We start from the raw sequence: 6,304 nt of genomic DNA on the forward strand, positions 1-6,304 counted from the left end.
GAAATAAGGTGGAGAGCAAATGTAATGAAAGGGAAAGAAAGAGAGGGAGAGAAACGGAGAAAGGGAGAGGAAGGAGAGAGAGAGAGAGAGAGAGAGAGAGAGAGAGAGAGAGAGAGAGAGAGAGAGAGAGAGAGGTGGTGATGATTTTTTTTATTCCTTTTTTTCTTTATACTTTTATCCATTCTCTCTCTCTCTCTCTCTCTCTCTCTCTCACTACACACACACACACACACACACACACGGCCCGGTAGCTCAGGGGTAGAGCGTTTGGCTCAAAACCAGAAGGGCCGGGGTTCAATTCCCCGGCAGGGTTAAGATAAGTTGGGTTTTTCTTCTTTCACGTGTAGCCCCTGTTCACCTAGCAGTGAGTAGGTACGCGACGTCAGGCAAGGAGTTGTGACCTCGTTGTCGCGGTGTGTTGTGCGTGAGTGGTCTCAGTCCTACCCAAAGATCGGTACTACGAGCTCTGTGCTCTTCCGTAGGGGAACGGCTGGCTGTCTCGAGAGAGACCCGCAGCAGACCAAAAAGTGAATTACACACACACACACACAAAAGCACAAACACATTAAAAAAATTCCTTTCTTCCCTCCTTTTTTCTTAATCCATTTTTTCATTGTTTCCCTTCTTATTTCATTCCTTTTTTCGTCTTCTAATCCCTCGCTCAAGAGACGGACCCAAGCCGGAACAGGCGGCGGGCAGTCAACAGAATCAGTATCATAAAAAAAAAAAAACATTCTCCTCCTCCTGCCTCGCCTAATCTTTCTTTTCTCACATTCTTTGCAACGGACGCGTCAACTCCCCTCCTCTTACTGACAGTCTCCTACCTCTTAAAATCCGCCGCAATGTTGCCTCACTATCTTTTACCAATGTTTTCACGCTGACTACTCTTCTGAACTTGCTAACTAAAAGCCTCCTCCCTCCCGCGGCCCCGCTTCACTCGGCTTTCTACTCTAGCTCATCAATATACTGTCGAAATCCCTTATACAAGAGTTAACCAGCATCGTCATTGTTTCATCCCTTCGGCTGGTAAACTCTGGAACATCCTTCATTCGTGTGTATCTCTTCCTGCCTGCACCTTGAACTCTTTCAAGAGAGAGCATCGTGACCAGGGATGGAGTATTCGTATTCGAATAAATGCGAATACCGTATTTGGGTGTATTCGTATTCGTATTCGAATAATTATTGATAGAAATCAAAGCATTCTCATTCGTATTCGAATACAAGGAAATAGCATTCGTACTCTGCGAATAATTTGACGAATACTTAAAAAATTATCATCATAAATGCAAGCCGTTGTTCCTTACAACTCCAGCCTCCTGGGCAGACGAGTAATGGTCGTGTATGGTACAGGTTCATGAGCTCATTTATCTGTTGCATACCTTTAAAACGTAACAAAATCCCGAACACTTACCATACGTCTTTACTCCGAAAAATCATATATGCTTCCTTACTAAAGAGACTTTCTATATGATAAAGTGACCTCATTCTTTGTTGATTTATGTCTTATGTCTCTGGTTGTCGGGTGCTTGAAGAACCCCTTAATCTTACCTAACTATAACGCAAACAGTCACTGTATATATGCACTCAGTAAATCAATAGATGCTTCCTCATTAACCACACTTATTATCTGACACAGTGAGCTTTTCCTTTGTTGATTTATACCAGAAGGTTCTGGCTATCATGTGGTTGAAGATACCCTGAACTTAATCTAACCTAACCTAACAAAACCCCAAACAGTTACTATAGGTCTTGACTCAGAAATTCATATATGCTTCCTTACTACTGAGACTTTCTATACAACAAAGTGAGGTCATTCCTTGTTGATTTATGCCATAAGGGGCTGGCGGTCATGTGTTTGAAAAAAAATAAAAATCGCTAATACAAAATAAAATGACTGAAAAAAAAGTAATGAAATAAAAGTAATAAAAAAGAAAAGAAAGAATAGCAAATGAAAAAAAAGCAATGAGAAGAAAAGGAAAAAGACACAGAAGAAAAAAAAAAGGAAAAGAAGAACGAGAAGAAAAAAAGGAAAAGCAACAGAAAAAGAAAAAAAGGAGGAAAATAAAAAAAATCAGGAAAAAAAAAAATCGCATATACAGAAATAAAAATGAGTTAAAAGAAAACATCGGGAAAATAAAAGAAAAAAAAGAAAAATCACTAATACAAAAAGAGGAAAAAGAAACACGAAAAAATCAAATGAGAAGAAAAAGAAAAAAAGATAAAAAGAAGGAAATGAAAGAAGGATGAAAGGAAGAAAGAAAAGGCAGAGAAGGAAATGAAGGGAAGATAATGATGACGGAGAAGAAAATAATAAAATAAGAAAAAATAATGAAAATTAGGGTCAAGAAATTGTAAAAAAGTATAAGCAAAAGAAAACAAAAAAAGATGATGCAAAAAGAAAACAAAGTGTGAGCTGAAAGAAAATATTAAGGAAAAGAAAAAATGAAATAGAAAAATTACCAAAATATTAAAACAAGAAAAAAAGGAAAGAAATTTAAAAAAGCACATCTTTATTTTCATTGTAATTTTCTTCTTTCTTTTCCTTCTCTTTCCCCTTATCTTTCTTTCTCTTCTTCTGTTATTCTTTTCTTTTTTCTTTTCCATCTCTTTCTTTCTTTTTCAATTCCTTTTCTCTTCTCGTTCTCCTTTTCCTCCTTTTCCTTTTTCTTTCTTCCTTTCCTTCATTTCCTTTTGAATCACAAATCCTCCTTCTACTCCTCCTCTTCTTCCTCTTCCTCTTAGGCTTCTTTCATACGAGGCCACCGGTGGCCGTCACCGGTGACCCTGACCAGTTATTATATATATATATATATATATATATAGATATATATAGATATATATATATATATATATATATAGAGAGAGAGAGAGAGAGAGAGAGAGAGAGAGAGAGAGAGAGAGAGAGAGAGAGAGAGAGAGAGAGAGAGAGAGAGAGAGAGAGAGAGAGAGAGAGAGAGAGAGAGAGAGAGAGAGAGAGTATATGCTGGCAGAAGAACAGACAGATAGACAAACCTTTATATAATTGCTAAGAAAGTATGAAAGTTGAAAGATAATAAATTAAAGCAGATGACGGATGAAAGACAAATAGAAATCAGGCCAATGAGCAGGACATAACAACAGACGGACAAAGAGGGACAGCTTGGGAATAGGCCGAGGCTGCGTTTCTTACTCATTGTTAAATTGTGTTGTTTCCCGCCCTTAAGTTCCTTTGTTTGTTGTTTTAGTTTTTCGTTTGGCAATAGAATTTTCTTCCTCAGTCTGTCCAGAGCATTTTTTCGTCTGACTATAAAGAAAATGAAAAACTATTCTGTTGTAACTTTCGGATTATTCTCAAGACTTTTCGTGAACTTGCAGTGAACCGAATGTGTCCTCCGTCTGTGTGCTCGCAAATTATTGTGACCAAGTTTCCTTCTCGTGACGCATCACACGTTGTGTTTAATCACTTCTCTACAGTGTACAAAAATTAACCTTTTGATAACAAAAATTGTGCTTAAATAAATGTTCACACACATAACTCCATTCTGATATTCTGCTGGTCAAGAGTTATTTGTTACTCTGTCTGAATGGCTGTCTTGACACCAGCAAACAGATACATTATCATCTAATTACGACGTCTTTCCATTGTTGGATACACCATTTATTTCCGTAATGACACGAACTGAAGGAATATCGCGAAGTGCTTTATCCCGTAAGTTGCCGAGGAAAAAGTTGTTGCCATACGCCTCACAGCCGCCTCCAGGCTCTTAGTAAGTTCCTTGGGCGCAGTGCTGGAGGACCCTCAGCACCACCGCCAGAAAGAGGAAGGTCCACGGCACCGCGACGGTGTGTCTTTTGGTGGTGGTGGCGGTGGTGGGTGTTGCGTGACCCTTGTGGCGGCGGTGTTCTTTCCTGAGCCTGGGTGGAGGGCGGCGGCGCCGGGACTTGCGTGGAGGTGCTAACTGTGCCCGGCGTGTGTGCGGGGCAGGGGTGTTTGGTAGGCCCAGACTGGTGGTGGCTGGGACTGTATGTGTGTTAGGGGGGTCTGGAAGGTCCCCTGAGGTGGTGTGTTGCTGTGAGGGGGGCTGGCCGCCCAGCATACTAGGCATATCGAGGTCCTTATCGTCCAGCTCGTCGACCCTTCTGATCCAGGGGCCGCGGGCCGGCCACCTGTCGTCGTTGTGGATGGTGTAGCGGCCGATTGTGTTACTGGGCACCAGCCAGCCCAGCCCGAAGCAGACGGCCATCAGCAGCGTCAATTGGGACAGGGCCGGCAGGTGGTTCAGGAATGCCCCGAGCCTCCGGCACAAGCGGGAATGGTCCACCCAACGCTGCGCCCAGACCGTCACCGTCACCACCAAATCCTCCTTCAGGTGCCGGAACTTGCCGAGGTTCACGGCGACAGTGTCCGAGTACTGCTCGGACCGGTTGTCTCGGGGGTGCCTGCGCCAGGCGCCGTACCCCGGGAATCTGAGGGTGACGAAGGTCCTCCGGCGGGAGAAGCAAGGGAAGCAGGCGAGGGGCTCTCTCACGGAGAGGCGCAGCTTGGACAAGTGCTCCAATTTGCACGGGTCGGCCACGCGGGCCAGGCACCGCATGAGAACCAGGTCTTGGGGGCAGCCATTTCTGTTTGGAAGATAGTTACAGGGTGCTGCTCTGGCACGTGGCCTCATATTCAGGGAGGAAAGTCGACGGAGCTTTATGCAACTTGGAGTTGATAATGCACCCTTTGGATTTTTTTTTTTTTTTTTTACGTATATGCCTATTGCGCCGGTAGGCTTCTTCCCGGTGAATCCTGATGGTCGGTCCAAGGCTTCTTCCCGGTGGGGCCTGATGGTCGGCCCAGCCTGTTCTGGCGCAGGCGAGTGTTTATAGTGGCGCCATCTTGCATTGGCTCATGCTGCCCTCCCGGAGCTCATCTTTAATCCTAGAATCTAGAGTCCGGGTTGATAGGTGGTCTTCTGGACAGCATGTGGGTAGTTTTAAGCCACTCGGCGGCGGCTGAAAAATCCCAGCTTGGTGGCACCGGTCGGGGATTGAACTCGCGTCCTCCTGAACGCGGGGCCGTCTCGCTATCGGTTCAGCCACCGCCTCCCCTAAAGAGTTTAGAGTTGGTGTGTTCTCAGGGGCAAGATCACTACAGGAACTATAATTATGCAAGGCCTTCACTCTTTCCTTCCGTGTGACCAAAGCAGATGTTTGTGGAGTGTTGTTTGTCCAGGAAATATTGAAAAGAGCAATGGAAGGGTTTGTCTGGAGGGAGAGGTGTGCAGGGAAGGGGAGGGAAGGAGGAACAGCAAGGGATGGTGGAAGGGAGATCTAGGGTGTGTGTGTGTGTGTGTGTGTGTGTGTGTGTGTCTGTCTCTAATATATATATATATATATATATATATATATATATATATATATATATATATATATATATATATATATATATATATATATATATATATATATATATATATATATATATACAAACAAAGCAGTTATGCCCATATAAGGAATCCATGAGTGTGTGTGTGTGTGTTTGTGTGTGTGTGTGTGTGTGTGTGTGTGTGTGTGTGTGTGTGTGTGTGTGTGTGTGTGTGTGTGTGTGTAATGTAATGTCGCCGATGATGAGGCCGAGAACCTCCTCAAACGAAGGTTTGCTCATTTGAAAGATTTTTTTTTTCTCGTCAGCACATGAATCAGTGTTAAGTGTATGATGCAAACCACTGTCTGTCCTAGATAACAGATTGCCATGGACATACAGTCTTCTCCTTTTAGGGATTCTCTTTTTCTTGGCCAGCAGAGCAAAGAGAAGCTCATCGTTTGACGCCATTCTTGTGACTGACAGTCATGTGAGGGACCTTTACGAGTCGGTGGTGGCCACTGGCTGCCTGCAGATACCCGGCCTTTCACACTGGGGCAACCAGTGGTGGCCACCGGTGACAACCACTGATGGCCCCGTGTGAAAGAGGCCTTATTCCTTCTCCTCCTACAAAGACTACTACTACTTGTCTTCCTTCTTCTCCTCTTCCTCTTCTTCCACTTCTTCCTCTTTCTAATCTTCCTCCTCCTCCTTAACCTCCTTTTTCTCTGCCTCGTCTTCCTCCTCTTCGCAAAACTACTACTACTACTACTACAGCCTACCAATATTACTACTACTGCCCATACTACTACTACTACTACTACTACTACTACTACTACTACTACTACTACTACTACTACTACTATGACTATTACTACTACTACTACTACTACTACTTCTTCTTTTTCTTTTTCTTCTTCTTCTTCTTCTTCTTCTTCTTCTTCTTCTTCCTCATTCTCCTCCTAATCCTCCTCCTCC

The 6,304-nt window shown here is 43.5% G+C and overlaps 1 non-coding gene across 1 annotated transcript; it reads left to right on the forward strand.

The window, feature by feature from the left end:
- The first annotated feature begins 241 nt into the window (after positions 1-241).
- Trnal-caa (transfer RNA leucine (anticodon CAA)) lies at positions 242-314 on the forward strand. The gene has a single exon. It is a non-coding gene; the product is annotated as a tRNA-Leu (tRNA).
- The last annotated feature ends 5,990 nt before the right edge of the window (positions 315-6,304 follow it).

This window comes from Eriocheir sinensis, chromosome 11 (genome assembly GCF_024679095.1).
Source record: "Eriocheir sinensis breed Jianghai 21 chromosome 11, ASM2467909v1, whole genome shotgun sequence".
Lineage (NCBI taxonomy): Eukaryota > Metazoa > Arthropoda > Malacostraca > Decapoda > Varunidae > Eriocheir > Eriocheir sinensis.